This window comes from Chrysemys picta, chromosome 1, assembly GCF_011386835.1.
Source record: "Chrysemys picta bellii isolate R12L10 chromosome 1, ASM1138683v2, whole genome shotgun sequence".
NCBI classification, from domain to species: Eukaryota; Metazoa; Chordata; order Testudines; family Emydidae; genus Chrysemys; species Chrysemys picta.
The window spans coordinates 300,883,507-300,904,748 of NC_088791.1; the positions used below are offsets into that span (position 1 = coordinate 300,883,507).

At 43.6% G+C, this 21,242-nt stretch overlaps 1 protein-coding gene and 1 long non-coding RNA gene across 3 annotated transcripts in view; both read left to right on the forward strand.

Moving 5' to 3' along the window:
* LHFPL6 (LHFPL tetraspan subfamily member 6) overlaps nt 1–21,242 on the forward strand; it is a 199,169-nt gene that overhangs the window by 56,636 nt on the left and 121,291 nt on the right. The gene's annotated exons all lie outside the window — the stretch shown is intronic.
* LOC135980885 (uncharacterized) lies at nt 1,337–21,161 on the forward strand. Its single transcript, XR_010597805.1, has 2 exons — nt 1,337–6,613; nt 7,565–21,161. It is a non-coding gene; the product is annotated as an uncharacterized LOC135980885 (long non-coding RNA).

A 21,242-nucleotide genomic window follows, 5' to 3' on the forward strand; every position in this document is an offset into this window, starting at 1 on the left:
CCAAATTTCCCTTTTGCCCATGGAATAAATTACAGAATCACAAATAAAGTTTCTGACCTTCCCAATCAGTCATCATTCTCTCCTTTGACGGTCCTGTCAGGTCTGTTCCCAGGTCTCAGGCCACAAGAGTCCTCGTCAGCGCTTCCAGAGAGCAGAGGTCTGCTCCTTTCCACTGCCTGTCCCCTTCTGAGCTGCTCTGTTTCCCAATTTCAGCCTGGCTTCCAGCTTGTGCAGGCTTTGCAGGTGTGGCTGGACAGGGCTGCCTGGATCCAGGGCTGCTCCTTAACCCCTTGTTCGCTAGTGTGGGGTTTGTACACCCCATCACACCCATGTAGAAGTAAGAGTGCATGTGGTTTAACTTTCTCAGAAAAGAAGTCTTTCAGGATACTATTGCGAGACATATGTTTTGGCCTTAAGATCGGATTTAACAATGAAATGCTACATAGTAATATCTTGAGAATAAAATCCTAACAGATAACTATAGGGAGGAAAAGGAAAAGAAACAAAACCTTTACTCTGTGGAATGTTCTGAGACAAGAACATTTCAGGCTCCTACCCCCAGCACAAAATGTATGGGCCAAATCTTCAGCTGGTGTAAACTGGCATAGCTCTATTGACACATTTGACCATCACTAGTAGTTTCATTTTCCATGTTTTGCTTTTAATTCAGTCCAGCCCTTCATTACTTTTCATAGGCATCTCTCACTCCTTGGTTATCCATGGAACCTGTTCTGTGTAACCCATTACCATGAGATGCCTTCCGTTGAGAGCTGTTCTTATCCATTGCAGACATTTCCCTGTCTGTATGTGACAAATCCCCTTCGATTTGAGCCTGAGCTATCACAAAGCCAAGCAAATGCAAATTATATAGTCTAAGAGCAAACAAGAACTTTGGCCTCTGCTACCATCTTAAACACTCACCACACAAGCTTAGGACAGGATTCAGTTAAAAAAAATTCAACTGGCTTCCACACAGAATTTGCCTGTGCCTCTTTCTGGAAGTCTTCTAGAATTTCATAGGGATGAACCGAACAGTATTCCACAGCAATATAATAGGGTTCTATAGACATTACTCTAAAACAGGGATCGGCAACCTTTGACATGCGGCCCATCAGGGAAATCTGCTGGCAGGACAGGATGGTTTGTTTATCTGCAGCGTCCGCAGATTCGGCCGATCGCGGCTCCCACTGGCTGCAGTTTGCCGTTCCGGCCAATGGGGGCTGTGGGAAGTGGCGTGGGCCTAGGGATGTGCTGGCTGCCGCTTCCCACAGCCCTCATTGGCCTGGAGTGGTGAACCGCAACTGGTGGGAGCTGTGGGGCTCCGTTCCCATGGACGCTCTAGATAAACAAACCATCCCATCTGCCAGCAGATCTCCCTGATGGGTTGTGTGCCAAAGGTTGCCGATCCCTGCTCTAAAATCTGTAGAATTTAATAGAAAGTGTGATCCTTTCTGTAGGTGTTTTGAACCATCCTATTTAATTCTGCAGAGGGGATATAAATCTATTCTATTCAATAGAATTCATTTGGAATAAAAGTGGAATCTAACCACAGTATGGCAGTGCCTGAAGGATTCAAACAAGGACCTAGGCAAAGACTTAGTCCGGCTTCAGGAAAAGGAGCAGAAAGTGTGGTACTAACTTGAAATTAAGGGGAAGACAGGTTTAGATCATATAGCAGGAGAAGTTTCTTCTGCCAGATGGTTATAGTAATTTAGCATAGTACAGCTATGCATAGTGCAAGGACCTAGCAGTACTGAGGAATTTATTGCAAATATAGACTTTCACTTTATGGGCTATACTTGGGTGAAAAAGAAGGGTCAGCAGCCAAGAGGCAGTGGAATGGACTGGGTGACCTTCTCTTCTCTCCTTAAATATTTGTGGAGTATATCTGCATATAATACACATTGCACAATGGGGCTTTGATTCATGATTTGGATCCCTAGGGCACTAATGCAACACAAATAATAACAACAACAACATGTTGGTAGACTCTACTGCACATTCAGTGAAACTTTCCTAGTGTAGTCATTTGACATGAAAAAAATAATCCCTGTATCATAGAGAACTCATTATACCAGAAGATAAGTACTGGACTGATAGCTACCTCCTACAATGTAGTAATGTTCTGTATTAATATTAAAAGGGAATATCATTAATTATTATATACTCTTGTGAGAGATGTGATATTCTGCAAGTGAACAGGACTCAATTTAGCTACCATATAAAAGCTTTATTTGATGTGCCAATGGAAGGTCCTATCCAGCAGGGAACACATGTTTATAACGTGTAACATGGAACTCTACTTAATTTCCTACTTAGCCTGCAAAGCACATAATGTATCTGATAAGAACTGGTGCCCCTTGAGGAATTCCTTATCTTAATGTCACAAGTAGGACTAAATTGAGTTTTCTGTTTTGAGAAGCTTTTCATTCAAAGTGAACAGCTTGAAATGTGCTGCAGCTCTGAGTGGAGAGTGAACCCAAGTACCATAGGTTAAAAATTTATCATGCTTAACAGGATTGAGCAGGAGGAACCCTAGAGGCACACTGTACAGAATTGTTGCTTGAAAACAAAGCATTATTTTTCCCCCAAGACTACATAAAACAATTGTCTTACACCTGTGCCATTTGGTAGCTGAGGAAGGAGAAACAACAATCAAATCACAATAAAATAAAGAATAAGTCCTTTATAAATGTCCCTATATCTAGCCAAACAATGAAACTCAGTCATGATGCTGCCAGCATATATTTTCAGAGATTCTTTCCACACACTGAAAATCCATGCAAAGCTTAGTAACTGCTAAGAGCATATGTCTTATTTGAACTCCACAAAACAAAACAGAGCAATGGTTAAGAGAACATCTCTTGCCTTGAACTCTGCTATAGCTTATACTGGTCTATGCAAAATGAGCTCATACAATCTGAAGAACATGGCCATTTGAAGAAAAACTCCATGTGACGCAAAAGAGAATCCAGCTTCAGCAACGTGCTTAAACCACAGAGAAAACAAAGTGCATTAATTTGATTTCTCCAGAGCTATCTGCAGAGTAAGGTGTTTCTCAGAGTGAATAAAGGTGATGGAATCTGGCCCTAAAGCACATAATAAAATGAAACCAATCCTTCTCCCAGGCATACTGTAACTAAAGGACACGTTGCTTTTAAAAATGTCCATTTTTCTATACTAACGGACTAAGTTAAATAATTACCCACCCATAGAGAGATCAAACTCCAGGTGCGTCACAGCATACTTGAAACAGTGGAAACATTTGAAGGGAGATGTGTAAAGTTAGAGCCCAGTGGGTCAGAGCTAATTTGTGCATTGTCAAACTACCCAAAGGCAGACTGCACATAAATGCCCTATTTTGTGCTTTTGTTTATCATCACTGCAAAAATTGATTCCTCATTCTGCGAGCTGAATATTTATAGGCAAAGGATACCTCATGAAAAAGAAGCTGTACTAAGGCAGTTTTTAATCGCATAATTTCTGCTAGCAGCAGAACAGGATGAGGGATGTCATGTCTTTTGATGGCAATGTTGTTTGTAAATTAACATTGTATACTTGGCCCCAAATGCTCACTCAGAGTTCAAAGCTTTCATCCACAGGCATATAACCAACTACAGAAGTGAGGACTGAACTAGTTGGTATTCAGAGTCTGCTCCACTCATTTAAATGTGTTTGTGAGTGTATGCTTCAGAGAAGCACAAGCCTTTTCTTTTCTGTGCTGATATATTAGTCCCTGATCTCGCATGTATTTAACATTATACAAGAACTGACTTCAGTGGAACTACTTACACGTGCAAAGTTAAGCATGTGTGTAAGTGTTTGCAGGATTGGGGCCTCAGCCTGGTTAGGGTTACTGCGGACCAAGATTCATTATAGTAGTGCCAGCCAGTGACAAAAGGCTGGCTTTCCTTTAAGCAGAGAGCTGTAACCAAACTTGCTGACTGTGGACCACATTCTGCTCATTGATGACTTATTCTGGCTTTACACAAAGGTAACCGAGAACAGCATTTGGTCCATAGTGGTACCAGATTGTTTGTCAGAAAGACACTCTTGTCACACTGTTTAAGGGAGTTCAGATTCAGGAGACACATCCTAAATATTGTAAGGCTAGCAGAAATAAGGTACTAAAGGAATATGTGTAAGGCCAAGACGTAATAAAAGTGTTACACACCAAAGTGGGCTGGCAAGAGACCTGTTTCCTGACCCTAGTTAACTTGATTAAACACAATGCACGTGGCAGGGGTCAGTATCCATTCATGCCACCCATTACAGTTACACAAGGGATAACGGATGTTTTTCCCCTTAGGGAAAGAATTGAGAAGTATGGTAGGAAAACAGGAAAAATCACTGTAAAATTAAAAACCACCCCATTATATTACAGTAATATCTAACCACTGCAGTAATATACTGTTTTGAAGCTTTACTGTAGTATCCTTTTTAAAATAAGGGTTCTAGAACAAGCTAAAAAACCAGCAGGTCTGTTGGGCCTGATGGTTTCCCCTGATCCTTGTCTCTTGTACTTCTGGGAAGCTAAAGAAGTAAACGGTGTCCTGACTTGGGAGGGCTGGCTGTCATTTATTTCATTTGCTTTTTTCTTTTTTTTCTTCTTCTTCCATTTTTTCACTGCTGTGAACCACAGTGGGCAGAAGGCAAAAAAATACCAATATGCAATAAGTCACTGTCGTGTTCCTTCTAGGAAGGTGTTTCAGTTTTCCAGCAAATATAGTCATTTCCTGTTTTAAAGTCAGGCTGGGTCCTCTCAGCTACATGTCTTCCGTCAGCTGGAATATGCTTTTGGAGAGATGCTGTGTAAACAGATTTAGCTCTTTGGTTAACAGATCTCTTCTGGTAACTCTCAGTGGTTCAGTGATGAGCAGTCAGAAAACAATAATTTTCCAGATCTAACTTAATTCCTGCTGGCTTGGCTAATAACACACCAGGCAGGACACTTAGGTTCAGAGACCTCCAGGAGAGGCTCTTTGCAACTTTTGCTTCTTTGGGCCAGCAGGAGCTGAGGGTGCTCTGGATTTCATGGTCCAGTTTCAAGAGATTTTGGCTGTTTTTATTATTCTTGTCTATTTTTTATAGCACCATAATTATATTTGGCACATTATAGATGTGGAAGCAGACAAAGTGGCTAGATTCCCCACTCCCTTGCGCCTTGGGTAGTTATTTACAGTCTGACTTGTTGGCAGTTTACATCCTTCCACTGCCCTTCCCACTTGGCACTCACTGTGCCCAGGAGTAAATGACTGCACAGAGTGAGAGGCAATGGAGAATTGGGCTCAAAGTGTTCACAAACTAATGAACTGAGCCCGAAAGAAGCTGAGCACCTGCAACTCCCATTGAAGGCCTCCCCTCACCCCATCTCCAGTTTTAAAGTCAGCAGGAAAGGTCTGTGGACGTTCCCTTGTGGAGTTCTTCCCCTCTTACCCCATCATAGGGACAGGCTTCACCATGGGAGAGTATGTGAATCCCACCCACAAACCAAAGGGATCTGCATGAAGCCAGGACCATCCATGCTCTGGCCTCCAGTGCTTTCCCCCAGCTTCCTGGTATTGTGGCTCCATTGGAACAGCCCTATCAGGGACTCCCTTCCTTGGCTGTGGCAACCCTAGTACGCTGGCTGTATTCTGGGGCGATATCTGCCGGAGCATGCTTTGGATGATGTGGCTCTCACACCTTGCCACTCTCTGTCCCCAGCCCTCAGCACAGAACCTGGACAATGCAGAGAAGGCTCACTGGGGCAGGATGGAGGAATGGATGACAGGAGGGACAACGTAGCTCCTACTCTGCCTGGGCTGTCCAGACTCTGCTTCCTCCTCCAGCACAGACCACAGACTTCATAGAGAAAGTGTGCTGGGACTGAAGGGAGTGATGGTGTCATAGAGGCAGCAGAGTCCCCTTTGCTCAGAGTGGGGATCCCTCAGCTAGGAGATAGGCTGCCGGACAGCATTGGGTTCTAAATTTTCTTTTAAGTTTTCTTCTAAGAGCATCCCCAAGCTGCGGAAGAAGATGCTGCTTGTGTGTACGGCAGCAAAAAGGGGATGAAGGAATAGCTTGATAAGAGAGAGGAATCATGATTTCCTTGGTAGGATGGTTAACCTCCCTAGGCCAGACCCTCTATGTTGAGTCACTTCTTCATGGAGAAGTGGCCCTGTTGGCATTTGATAGTGGTTAGAATCATGGTCAAGTGGTTCAGAGAGTTTCGTGCCTATTAATGCCTAGAGCTCCCTACCTCAAAAATAAAGCTGAAATCTAACAGTTCCTCCACCACCCCCATCACATACTGCCAGTTCATAGGGTTGTCCAGGATGGATCATGGGACTCGTATCCTGTTGGTTGGGGCGGAGCGAGCAGCAGTCAATGGTTCACAGCCTCCTGGCAGGGCAAACAACAGTTAACCGTCTGGGCTCTGACCCCCGCGGGGGATGTGGGGGGGGGGGCAGAGCAATAAGTAATCATTAACCCTGAATCTCCAGACTAAGGCTGACAGCAAGTAGGCTCTAGCCCTCTGGGCAAGGCAGAGCACTGAGCTATCTTTAGCCCAAGCCTCCTGGCTAGGGCAGGCAGCGATATAACAGTCTATAGCAAGGCCTTCTGGTCTAAGGTAAGTAGGCCGCTACCCCAGGGGTGGGGTTGGCAGCAGAAGGGTAGAGGGACCCGGGTCCACCTACTCCACCAGGTTCCAGCCTAGGACCCTATCATGGCGGGTGGTCCTGCCACGGGTCAGTGGGGAAATCACTGTGCCTCAGTTCCTGGCAGCACAACTGAACCGAAGTCTGGTTTCCCTGGGCTACTTTCTACCCCACTTCATTTGCGTTGCTCCCGTGAGTGGGGGCTCTGTCTTGCCACCTCACAGTCAGGCAGCGGACACTTCAGCCACTCCTCAGCGTCCTCTGTCTCTTAGCTCAGTAGGGCACTGGTTGGCTCGGCTGTTGGTCTGGGGTCCTGCAGGGGTTGCAGCTCCTGGGAAGAGATGTCTGCTCCCTCCGGTAGTCCAGCACCACTGAGCACCAGGGCTCTCCTCTTACACTTTCTGTCCCACCCCAGTATTTCCAGCAAGGGGGTGGGGTGATTTGGCTCCACTCACCAGGGGGAGGGGTGTGGTCCCTCACTATCCAGTCTGGAGGGAGGCCACTCCGCCTCACTAAACAGCAATACTCATATTTCAAATGCCCATTCATGAGTGTAGAGCCCAGTTTCAAAGGTGCTGAGCACTTTCTGTTCCAGGTGAAGTTAAACAAACCCGCAGGTGATCAGCACCTTTGAAAACTGAAACACTGAAATCTAGTGTCAACAAACAAGTGGATATTTGTGTACATTAGAGTGAGACCATGCTCTGAAGTGATCAGCCAAGTTCTCTAAATGGTTCTCACCAGGCTGTCATTGATTCCGGTGACCTGCTTTTCTCACACTTTTTCTGACTCTAGTGCACTCACGTCAAAAAGGATGAATTATGAAATTAAGTTCTGGAAAATCCTATTTGCACAGCAGAAGTTATTTACCCTTCCATTGAATTTCTTGCTCTATTGATGCGGTCTTTGATCTTTTCTTCCAGGGGTTTAAAAACAGCAGTGCCACATAGTCTCTGGCAGGTTGGTAGCTGCAGCGCTTTGTGAATAATCTACTTTCATGCCAACTTGCTTTAGCTGCCTTGGAACTCAAGGTCTGAAGCTTCCTAATTTAAATGGACAGTTTTGTGGGGAGTACCTTTCCGTTTTAATCTACATTTTTAGCATACACCTTGCAAATCCATTTCAGCTGCCCGAATTCTTGGCATTGCCACAGAAACCCGGTGTGTGATCTATCTTTCTTGAGCAAGACTTTTCCCAGTGCAGATTTAGTTTTGAAATTCTGCCTGTCTCAAGCAGAACAAAAGCAAACACAGCTATCTACACACAGTTAATACTTTACATCCCATTTGTTTTGTGCACTAAATCTGAATGAGCCACTGAATGAATGCCCAGAAACACTTCCATAAACATATCCACCTATGCTATAAAGAATATACTGTAATTATTTAGAAAAATGAAAATGCTGTAGGGTCCAATAGCAGCCAATTTATTTTTTCCCCAAAGACAGATCATGCATCAAGATCTATTTTTATATCTGCTGACACATCGTTTCTATACTTTTTTCTTCTTGCATACAACTTTGGACAGTTAAGAACAATCTGAGTTACCATTCCTTTGCTCTAATGGCTTGGCATTGCATGAGTTAACATAAAGTAACTTGCAAATAAGTGCCCTGACAAGACAGCTAGCCAGGTAAGTGTATTATTCCTAATAGTACAACGAGAGGCTTCATGAATGCTGCCCTTGTAACAATTTTTAATTAACTTAATATCTTCCCTATCTGCAGTGAGAAGCAGGCAACTGTTTCAGTGGGAGTTATTGCCTCTGTGCTTTATCCCTCCCAAATAACAATCCTGGAGTGGAAAGAGTTCGAAGACGCTCCTTTTAAAGGCATCGTTATGTTAGGAGTTAGGAATGTCAGCTATACTGGCTCTTTTGCCATTCCCTTTCTACTGTCAGCATGTGTTTATGCAGCATTACTGATTTACCTTGACAGTTGTCACTCTATGTTTCCAGCAATGAAATGTGCAGTGACACGGGTGACTTAGCATTTCTGGGTTTTCCGGGGAAGCAAAGGGAATTCACATGTGCGTTGCAGTATGACCCCCTTAGGCTATGTCTACACTATAGACCTTCCACTGGCACAGCTGTACTGCTGCAGCTACACCGCTGTAAGGTCTCTTGTGTAGCAGCTCTATGCCGGCGGGAGGGAGCTCTCCTGCCAGCATAATTAAACCACTCCCAACGATCGGTGATAGCTGTGTCAGCAGGAGAGTGTCTCCCACTGGCATAGCGCTGTCATACCGATGCTTTTGTCGGTGAAACTTACTCAGTCAGGGGTGTGCTTTTTCACACCCCTGATTGACAAAAGTTTTACCGACAGAAGTGCTCCTGTAGACATAGCCTCATTAGGTATTGCATCTGTTCTGGCCGGTGCTGAAAGAGGAGCTAATTCTGATCTTGCCATCTGCCTTAAATTGTCATAATCCTTCAAAGCTGGAGTCACGTTTTATTTCAGTCAATGTAATTTATGTATTTAATTTGTCAACTTCTGCTGTTTGGAAAACCAGTCCAGAATATTTTAAATAAGAGAAGAACCCCGCCCCAAACAAAGACTCTGAAACGGCAGTCTAATCCAGGTGGGAGGGCTGTTGTACCTGCATGAATTCCCACTGAAGTCATTCCTAGTGAGACTCAGGATGGTGCAGGGATCCACCCACACCATTCTGAGTGCTGAATTAGACTGCATTAACTCTGCTCATCTCACTATTATGATTAATGATTAATTGTATTACAGTAGCACCCAGAGTCCTGAGCTGAGATTGGGAACTCATTGTGCTAAACACGAGGACTAACTTGCAAGCCTGGGTCTTGGATATTAAAATTAATAATAAATACTGAACTAAACCTTTTTTACTCCATTGTGCTGTGTCGTAACCTCTTTATCTTGCTGATGTCACTCCTGCCTTTCTTCCCCAGCCTCTTCCTGTTGTCCTGTAACCTGCTTGTTTTACAGTGTCTGAAATGAGTCGGAGGCAGCGATCCCGGGTTGTGAGCTGTAAAATCCAGCTCTAATTATGGCCTGTGCTCTACCCTGGTTCCACCCCCAGCGCTGGCATTGACATCAATGGGAGTTGTCTGCAAAGCTTCTTAAATTAAATCTGCGTGTATCCCTGCTCCTGGAAAGGAGAAGCCTTGACAAAAACAGCTCTCATGCTGATACCAGCTACAAGCAGTTCAAGTATTCAGTGTATGAAGTGAAACTGGAATCAATCTGTTCTCACCTCAGAGTGTTGTATTGTTTCTGTCTTTGGAAATCTGATGGCTTCCCGTGGAGTGGAGCCATATTAGGCAGCACCTACTGTATCTGTACAAATCTAGGGGAGGGAGAAATGAAAGAAGTGCTGGACTTGTCAACAGCTATGAGACAAAGAGTATTTTTATTACTAACAACATCAAGAAAATCTTTACTACACAACAGACAGCACCGCATGTGTCCAAACTGCAAACCACACAGACGCAAGAAAGAAACCTTTTATCTACATTAGTTTGTCCCAGGAGGAATCCCATTTATTTGTCTTCTTGCTTGCTACTATATCAATGCGCCACAGCATTCCCCTCACTTATTGCCTGATCTTATCTGGTGGCTGCTCTTCTGAGCAGGCTATCTGCAGCATGGAAAGCCGGCCACAGACCGACATGATTTAGGGCTAGAAAGGGGAGACGGGGATTAATGTTGTGCTACCAAAAAAAAAAAAAGAAAAGAAAAAAATCTTCATATTTGCTCAATGGTCTTGCTGGGATTTTTGTTTGGTGTCTATTCTGTTTGAATATTAATTCTTGTGAGTTTAGCCAAAGGTGGAATTCTGGTTCCCCTGTTAGAGCTAGATTCCAGGTCACAAAAGAAGAAACCAAGAAAAGAACTAAATTGTGCAAAACAATGGAATACAATAAAAAGACACTGCTAGGGTATTTTTAACCCCCTTTTTTTAACTCCCTGTTTATAGTAACTTCTTGGGAGCTTGCAAATGAAATCCCTCCGTAATAGGGACATGATCCTGCCTTTGGCTGAGCACATGCGTAAGGGTTTTGCCACAGTATATTCAGCCCCTTGAGTAATAGAATCCTCTGGACACATGAGTAGTTCATATGCAAATAAATCCCATTGGGATGTATCCTGGGAGTAAGGACTACTCATGAGAGTAAAGGTTTGCAGCATTGTGGACGTAAGGAACATCAATGGGAGCTGCACACTAGTACAGGGTGCAGAATATTCAGTAGAGATTTGTACTGTAGATATGAGCGTAAAATATTGTCCTGAGTTTGTTTCTTCCTCATCCCCTTTTACACTCGCTTGTTAGTGGATGGTTGCTGATGAAGTAGCTGCGGGCATTATAGTTTTTTTAAATTTATTTTTAACAATGGGATCATTACTTCGTCTCTTTCCCCCTTCCTCATCCCAAAATACATGCAAGCAATTATGTGGAATTTAATGTGGTAGGGCAAACTTTGGGACAGTATTTTAAGTAATCTATTGTTCATGCTAGATAAGTTAGGAATAAATATTTGGGAAGTTGCAAAAAGTTGACACGCATGTGAGGTAGTAATACAGAAGCCTGAGAGTAGGGGATGAACTGAGAGGCCCAGATCAGTCCTTCCCATCAGAAAATCCATGGCAGGATTGCAGGGGAAGGAAAACAAGCCTCAGTTTCCTCCAGAATTCTTCTGGCAGAGTAGAGCTGGGGGTCTGACAGGGAGGGGTGCCCTGCTTGAAAGAAGCAGAGGATTCCCCCCCCCACCCCGAGCATATGGGTCTCCCAAAATCCACACCCCATCTGCATGGGTGCTCTGTTCTTCCAAACTGGCTCTAGGGCCTCCTGATGCCTTCATTCCTTGTCAACAAGCAGGAGTTGGTCTCAGTTGGTCTCAGGCAGTGCCGTAATGCACACAATGTAACCATTCCCTCTTGGACCCATTCCTAGCTTGACCCTTCTCCTCTGTAGGATTCAGGGACTAGGGAGGATAACGCTCTGGAGAAACTCACTTTCTTTTCCACATGGGAAACTCTTCTCATGCCTGAATCCTGAAGGGATGCATCCCCTCCCCCGTACAATTATTATGGGTAGTCCCCAAAGACAGAGATAGAAGTTGACATAGCCATAGACCATTTGGAAACATTTGCTAATGACCTTCTTGCTCCCAAAGCTAAGTGCTAATTTGCATGATGCATTTCATTTGACATTAGTGTTTACTGTCAGAAATGCTGACTTAAGACGCCGAGAGGTGAAGGCACTGGGCATGGCATTGTACGCAAAAATATTTAGGAAAGCTGTCCAGGCTCTATTAATAGGGCAAGGCAGCTAAAAAAGCCCAACCCATTAACCCACACCTCTGATTAGAGGTGACATCATTTTCTTTAATATATTTTTTTTAAAGCTTTTAAAGGGAGCAGCACAATACAACTCAGGGGTTCTCTGCTTCTTAAACCCAAGATGTTAACCGCCCCTCCTCCCCCTGTGGAGAGTATATTAATAGATTCATAGGGTACCTCTACATTGCCCACAGATTGCCCGCGGGAGAGAGCCTTCCATCCTGGATCAAGAGACTTGGGCTCGCAGACCTCGCGCTAGGGCTGTAAAAATAACTGTGTAGACAGCACTTTGCAGTTGGGGCTAGGGCTGGAGCTTGAGCTCTGAAGCCCATCAGCTCCCAGAGCTTCAGAGCCCGAGCTGCAACACCTACACAGCTATTTGTAGCGCCATAGCATGAGCCCCACTAGTCCCAGTTTTTCAACATAGACTGGGAGCCTTGCTGCCATGGGCAGCATACATGTACCTATAGATTCCAAGGCCAGAAAGGACCATTGTGATCATCCAGTCAAGTGACTCTCAACCTTTCCAGACTACTGCGCCCCTTTCAGGAGTCTGATTTGTCTTGTGTGTCCTCAAGTTTCATCTCGCTTAAAAACGACTTGCTTACAAAAGCAGACATAAAAATACAAAAGTGTCACAGCACACTGTTACTGAAAAATTACTGACTTTCTCCTTTTTACCATATAATTAGAAAATAAATCAATTGGAATATAAATATTGTACTTCCGTTTCAGTGTATAGTATATAGAGCAGTATAAACAAGTCATTGTCTGTATGAAATTTTAGTTTGTACTGACTTCACTAGCGCTTTTTATGTAACCTGTTATAAAATTAGGCAAATATCTAGATGAGTTGATGTATCCCCTGGAAGACCTCTGTGTACCCCCAGGGGTTCTCATACCCCTAGTTGAGAACCACTGATCTAGTCTGATCCCTTGTGTAACACATGCCATAGGACTTCCCCAAAACAATCCATTTGAACCAGAGCATATCCCCTAGAAAAACATTTAATCTTCACTTTGAAATGGCCAGTGATGGAGACTCCACCAGAGCCATTGGTAAACTGTTTGAATGGCTAGATAACCGTTGGTGTTAAAAAGTTGTGCCCTATTTCTAGTCTGAAGTCGTTCAGCTTCAGTTTCCGGCCATTGGATCTTGTTATGCTTTGCTAGACTGAAGAGCCCATTAGCCATATTTGTTCCCCGTGTAGGTACTTACAGACTGTCATCAAATCTCTCCTTAACCTTCTCTTTGTGCCTAGCAGGATTTTCACAAGTGCCTTAGTGTGATGACTGGTGAGTGTGTTACCTTCCTGCTCCCTGTTTGTTTCCTGCTCCCTGAATTCAGTGTTCCAGTTCCTATTCCTCTGTGCGAGTGTGTGTGCTGCACGTGCATTGCGTGAAGTCTGTGCAGCTACATAGGGCTTGCTGCGACATATCTGCTGTTTGGACTTTATGATGTTTTGTTCAGACTGCTGCTGTTCTAACTGATTCCTGGTTAGTGCATGTTTTGATTGACAACCCTCCTGCGTGTCTTGCTTCATTTTGTGTGTGTGTTTTTGGGATTGTTGTTCTGTGGTGCATCAGAGCGTAACGTTTTGGCAACGAGTGCTTCTGTTTTGCAACCCAAGCTGCCTGCACATCCTTTGGCTGTTGACTGGTGATACTTTATTCAGAATTTCCGGAACTTTGTGCAGATCATGTAACTCTCCCATGCTGCTAGGTTACAATGGCTTCAATATTTATGATGGACTCCCTGAGCCCAAATCCTCCTGAGCATAATACTATTCTAGACTAGGTGCTAACTAGACTCTAAAAATCTGGCCTAAAGTTGAATGTGACAAAGTGCAGTTTTGCAAAAGATGCTATAGAGTTTCTAGGGGATTCTCTGTTGGCCAGTGGTGTGAACCTGTCACTTGAACACCTACAAGCTGTTGCTACTTTACCATTAACCACTGATCATAGCAGTTTACATTCATTCCTTGGCCTAGCTCAGTACATAGGTGGCCGCGTTGTGTCCCATTTTAGTACCCTTGCCAAGCTGCTGTGGGATTTAACCCAGGGCCAAGGACAGTTGATTTGAACTAAAGAGGCAAAGCAGGCTTTTGAAACCCTGTGTCAGGCCCTCTGTCGGATCCAATCTAGTGCTTATTAGATCCAAGGAAGCCTGTAATGATTCAAACTGATGTGTGCAATCAGGGTCTGGATGCAGTTCTTCTCCAGGAGGGATGGCGATTTATATTTGCATCCCGTACTCTCACCTCAATGGAAGCAAAGTATTCCCTAATTGATCTAGGGTTCTTGGTGATGGCTTTTGCTATTGTACTCTTCAAAGTCTACTTAGTGGGAAGACACTTTACGTTAGAAACTGGTCATTTGCCTATTCTGGGCTTCTTTCATAAGGCCATTGACCTGCTGAGCGTGAGGTTGCAGCGGTGGATTATTCAGTTGCAGCAGTATGACTTTAATTTGTTATATCTCAAAGAAAGAAGTAATTTACTTGCTGATGCTCTTTTTAGTAACTCTGCTGGGTTGGCACCCTTGTCTGCAGAAAAGACAGAGTATACTGTATGCATTTTTGCTGAAAGATAAGCTAGTTGACTTAGGGCAGACCACTGATGGTCTGATCAAGATGCTGAACTGTGCAAGCTGATAACATATTGTACAAGCAAGTTGGATGGACCCGGTCTTTAAGAGAACTTTGTTTACATTCTACAAAATTGGTTCCGAGCTCACAGTGAATACATGTGCTACTTAGCATATCTTATGGAGAGGTGCCCAAGGGACCATTCCCTCAGCACTCTGACAAGAAGTCCTGGATGTGGCCCAGGAAAGGCATTTGGGAGTTATGTAGATGAAGGAATTTCTGCATAGTTACGCTTGGTGGCCAGGGCTGCACTCAGACTTTGAGTAACATATGAAAGCATGCTCAGCCCGCCCATTGCATGGAATGACTGGTTCTCTGGTCCCTCTGAAACCAGTAGTCATAGGCTTGGCAAAGAATTGCAGTGGATATTACTGGCCCCTTGATTGCACTGTGTGCACATTGTTGACTGTTATGGACTATTACTCACATTACCTCTTTGCAGTCATAATTTCACAAGACCCCTCAAAGGCCCTCATTAGCTACTTCATCTGTGATGTTTGGCCAACTAGAAAGCCTTGTTTCAGATAATGGGACACCTTTTGTATCAAGAGAGTTTGAAGGTGTATTGGTACAGTACAATATAAATCTGGTGTATACTATCCCCAAGGAAATGATATAGTGGAAAGACTGCATGGGTCTCTGGGATTGCTGCTCTGGGGTGCCTCAAAGCATAACAGTTAGGCACCTGGGTGCTTTTGAAAATCCTACAGGGCACCTCTTTGCATCTTTAGGTACTTAAATACCTTTGAAAATTTGGCCCTGAGTTGCCTAGTTTACACAATGTTACCAACTCCATGATTTTATTGCGAGCCTCATGAGGTTTGGTGTTTTCCTTAAAGCCTCATCTGCGGGAGTCATGGAAATACATGAGAAGTTTCTAGCCTTCGTGATGGTGGACAAAAGCAGGAAAACATGACCTCTAATGGCTCCAACCTCAGAAGGCCAATAAAAAGAACACAAAGCTTACTCGTGCCAAAAGTCTTATTTTTCAGCCAATCTCATGACTTTTTGGGGGAGGGGAGCTGACACAGAGTTTTTGAATGCTTGGGATGGGCAATACTGCTTTTGGCACCCACATTTGAAAATTTTGGATCAGATAATTGATACATCTATTTACATTTCCTTTTGGGATCACTTTACCAAATGTATGGAAACACTGAGTACCAAGTGTGCATAAAATGAGCATATGTCAATATTCTTACTGGAAACTGTTCAGTTGTTGCAGTCAGTAAAACTACAGGTCAGTTAGAAACTTCCTTTCCATTCTGCTAACTTTGTTCTTCTTCCCTTTACATCCATAATAATGCACTATGGGTGCACACACACACAAAATAGAAGGCAAGATAATGATGGAACTTGATGTGACATAATATAAGGGAGTTGCAGAAAACTTTTTAAGTCCCACTTGCAACGTTTCTATTCAAGCTGAAGAGATCATGCAGTCAGCACAACACATGGCAGTGGATTGCTTAAAAATAGAGTACTTGTGTCAAACGTGGAGGAAGTATTGATTGAAGCCTGAAGAGGAGTTAGTGCTTCCTTCAGTGTTTCTAATCTGGCTAAATGACCCACACAAAGAAACCAGCTGCAGATTTCTTAGATTGGCTCTCACCTGCCAGTGCAGAGCAGACAGCAAAAGGAAATCAAAGGGATGTCAGGTATACTGTGTAACTGGGTCAATGCACAGCAAATAGAATTTAATGTAGAAATGTAAAGAAAACAGCAGACTAAAAATGTGAAATGAATGGAACTAGCAACAACATCTTGGAAAAGGCCCTCAGAATAGCAGTGCCCTGGCCTACTAAAAGGCTTGAACTATTGAAAAATCAATTTTCAAACAGTAAATGAAAAGCTGGGAAATTGCTAACTTCTCTGCCTGGAGCAGTGAGATACTAGGTGTAGAGGGTTAGTTCTCAACAAGTGGATTCTGATTTCCAAACTCTCTTTGTCGGGATAAGGAACCTGCTCCCATTTCTTGTCTCTAGGTTTCTTTGGCACTTGCAACTAGTCTTCTTAATGTGCGAGAAGAACTCCATAAGCCACTCCACCAATTTCCACCGCATCTCATGTGAAGTGCTGCGGAATCCTGTGTCTCTTTAGAATAGGAGGAAAGAACTCTGGGGTGTATCTGAAGAAGACCATTTGCAAGTTGTTGGATGTAGGGTATTGTAAACTCCTGTTTTTAGATATTCTGGTGATACTTAGCACAATGTATAATTAAACTGTGGAACTCATTGCTACAAGATATCAACTGCTTGAAGTGAACAGAATAGGGCAACAAGCCAATTCTTATACAAAATGATTTAACTGGTGTATTAGGAAAGACTAGTCTCCAGGAAAAAAAAGCTTGAGGGTGCTGAATACAAACCCTTATATGGTATGAAGAGGCAGTTGCAGGCCAAGTAACTGTTTCTGGTTTGACAAAGGAGAGGGTGTGTGAAAGTTATTGCAAAGTGAATTTAGATAGGAGATTATGGATCATTTTTTTTCTGTTCTCCCCTACACACCATTCAGGCATAGGTAGCAGACCAGCACAGTCAAAGCCTAAAGTTCAGGAGCTACCTCATGACTCTTTCTCCTTCTTCCAGCCAGACAGTGAAGGTAATATACTAGCTTCCAAAGGGTAATGAGAGACCAGAGCAAGGATTGTGCCTATTGCATTGCTCTGAAATCACCCACTGCTAAGTGACTGCCAGGTTTGTATGGATACTGCGGTTGATTCCAGTGAAAGTGCATATCCTCCTCTCTTGGCAAGGAGTACAGTATCATGATGGAAGGTGAAAAAAGAGAGAGGCTACATGGCACAAACTGGCAGCAAAGAAAGGGGCACCTACAGAATGGGTAGAAAGACATTGCTCAGGGGGTCCTGTACTGGCAAACCTAAGTCACTCCCATTAGAGTACAATCAGAGTAAAACGTATTCAGTTGGCTGTCTGTGCAAAGCCATTGAGGTAGAACAGGGGTTCTGAAACTTCATTACACTGTGACCCCCTTCTGACAACAAAAATTACTTCACGACCCCAGGAGGGGGGACCGAAGCCTGAGCCCGCCCAAGCCTCACTGCCCCGGGTGAGGGGGCCAAAGCCCGAGCCCCACCGCTCTGGGCAGGTGGGCCAAAGCTGAAGCTCAAGGGTTTCAGCCCCAGGCAAGGGGCCTGCAACCTGAGTCCTGCCGCCCAGGGCTGAAGCCCTCAGGCTTTGGATTTGGATTTGGCCCTGGGTAGTGGGGCTTGGGCTTCAGCCCCAGCCCCAACAAGTCTAAGCCAGTCCTGGCAGCCCCATTCAAAGGGGGTCCAACATACTTTGGGGTCCTGACCCACAGTTTGAGAACCGCTGAGGTAGAGCAGCACTGAGGTCACTCAGTAAATCGTAAGCTGCCTTCTTGGGGGAAATAGAGCATTAAATAGAAAAGTTCAGTGAGCTTTGATGAACCAAATGGCTATTCTTGTTCCATCAGTTTTTAGTAATTACACCAGGTGGATTTCTGTGTTTGTGTTTATATTTGCACGCTGTGTTGTGTCTCCAAAACATCACCTGGACTCTAACTTCAGCGAAGCTTAAGGTAGCTGTCACAAATTGTCCTCCCAGGAGTGTACTTTGCCATGGAGAGGTAAATGGAGAAGAAGGAACACCATGGACTATAAAGGTGTTCTACTAGGAATACAGGAAATCAAACCGGATTTGCCAATGAATAGGAATGAAACCAGTAGGGAATAATCAGTATTTTAAAATATAAAAGAGTTCTTCCAATAACTAATGGTGTGTATCGCTCAAGTGGCATGAATTACTCCCCCTTGCCCATCCCTTTCTGTGTTGTCTCTTCCCGAGGACTGTTACCTTTCACATAGATTCCTTGTGAGGAGTGGGGCGGAAGAATAATGAGTGTCATTCTTTGGCCCAACCCCAGACCCAGCCTTTCTGCCCCCTTTTAAAGAAGTGGTCTTTTTGGCAGCTGGTTTTTCTTTGTACCCTCTGTTCCTACATTACAGTAATCACAAAAGCCACTGAGGAGCTGAAAAGATGACAATTTGTCATATCGTGCTCTTTTGGTAGAGAATGTCAGCTTCCACTGGAAAGTATTGATTTCTGCTGATCACTGATGAGTAGGTTGAACTTTAACCTTCCACGGGGAAATTGAGCTGATTCAGCCTGTCGAAAGGGTCAGTTGGGCAGGTGGAATTTCCCAGCTAGTGATTATCTGTAAGATTCACCTGCAAAGGAAAATTGAGGAAAATCCTTACCTCCTCTTTCTCTTCAATTGGCCTCCAACACACTTTCTCCTGAGTCAGCTGCCGCACCCCAGCAGAGTGAAAGCTTGTGAGCTGCACTGTTTTCTTTAAGGCCATAACGAGCTGTCCTTAAATCAGGAAGTGAGCCTGGACTTCAGTGAACATTTTTGAATGTAGCTACTTTTGGAATGGCTGAAGATCAACAGCCTGGATGAGAGAGCTCTGGAATGGGTAATGTCATGCACCTACAGTGTGAGGCAGTCAGCCAGACAGATAACAATTTACTAAATAAAATTCAACTGTCGAACCTTCCTCCCATCTCTGTGGATGTTTTATGCATACACATTGTTACCCTTAAATCCTGACCGTCCTGTAAGAAAACATTACTGATAGGTTTTTAAAAATTGTTCACAATTTGTATGAGGACCAATTTATGGGGGCCCTCCTCCAAAATGCTCCCCAACCCTCAATGCTGGTAAGAGTAGAAATCTATCTATCTATCTATCTATGTATCTATAAGCTATGCTTTCTCTGCCACACCCTGAGATTTATTCAGCTGAGGTTTGATATTTTTGATGTATCTGCTTCGCACTTTGTTACATTTTTCTCCAAGTCAGCAAGTCACACCTTAAGCAATGTCACATTTTTAGCAATTAACTATCATTTTGAAGAGTCACAATTCTCATTCCTCCCCCCGGCCCAACCCAAATCTCACCCAGTATTATTCTTGCAAAATCGCTGGCAGCTGGAGAGCTAGTCCCTTTAACCTCAGTATCCAATTTCTGAAATTCACTTTCTAGGAAGATAGTTCATTTTGTACTGCATATTGAGACTTCAAAATGACTCAGTCTCCTCTTGTTACAGCGCTTTGATATCCTAGTGATGTGTACTATATAAAAATTAAAACAGATCCTAATGTTAATAGCATGGATTCCTTCAAAAATAATACACGGACATAGGAATTGCTATACTGGAGAAGACCAATGTTTCATCTAGTTCAGTATCCTATTTCCAACAGCAGCTAAGAAACCACCCTGCAAGAGGCAGTTAAGAGAAAGCTTCCTTCAACCCACAATACCTAGAAGTTTGAGGTGTAGGCCTCAGTGCTTGAGGGTTTCTATCCCTTCCAAATCTCATGTTTATTGTGTATTGACTGGTATAACTCTGTATATTCTTGTTATCCATATAATTTTTTGCTACCAAATATAGTACCAAAAAGGGGGTAGCTGAAGAGCACATTAATGTTAAGACCTTTGCATGATGGGGTAGACAGCTGAACAGCCGTGCCATATATTGGGTCTAGGTACTTTTCATATGAGCTGTGTTATTTTGTCTATTGTATTGAGGAGATTAAATTGCCCTGGAAAGCCCATGTGAATAAAATTAGATGCAGCATTTCCTTTACAGTGAGGTCCTTCTTTTAGCCCATTTCTTAGTTTGGTTAGCAGAGCCATAAGGCGGTCAAGTGACTTTGCCAAGGTCACGCAATGAGTCAATGTGTTAGCCTTGCTGAGGTCTCTGGTCCCTCCAGGCTCTCACTGCTTGCTTTACAGATTCTTCAATCTGTTAATTAACACCCAAGCCACACTTGCTATTCTCCTGAAGAATGGGCTGCATTTAAGAGACATTGTCACAAATGGGGGGGTTATGGGAGCTCAGTCTGAATGTGCTGTATTTTTTTAAACAAGAAAGTAAGAAACAGCTACAAATCAGAGGTGATGGTTTCTAGTGTGATAGATGTAAAAATCAAAGGGTGCATAACCTTAAGCTTGTGAAATCAAGTCACGGCGTGGTCCAGCACACACACAAAGCTGAATTGATAAGTTGTCTGCTGTCTGGTATCTGAGGCATGAGCAGCAGAATGTGGGGTGGCTTGTAAATAAATGACCTCATTTCAGTGGTATGAAAGCTTTGTCAGGTTGGAAATGTTTTGTATTCGTTTCTTGGTTGTAGGGAATAGCTGTTGAGGTTCTTTGTGTTGTGTTGTTGCTCTAGGGCCTTTGCTTTGTTGATAACATATGTTAAATGTGACTTACAGGAACAGAATGAGGAAGATGCACCAAAAGGATTAAACAACATGAAAACATAATTAAACCTCCATAGAATTTGGTCTTTGGGGGGCATGTAGCACAAAGAAAATGGTATGAATTTAATTTAAATATACATACAGTGGATAAAGCAACGCATATAATTAATTCCACAGGAGCCTCTGCATTGTGTAACATGTTTTGTTTCTAATCTATGATTACATCATACAGCAGGGATACCTGATTGAGTGAAAGCAGCGATGGTGTCTGTCGTGAGGAAGGCTTTGAACCTTCAGTGGTCTGTTTCAAAAGTCTTGGGTCACAGCTCATTTAAACATTTCCTAGCTGGCTGACATCCATTCTTTAACCAAGCCAGAAAGAGTTCACT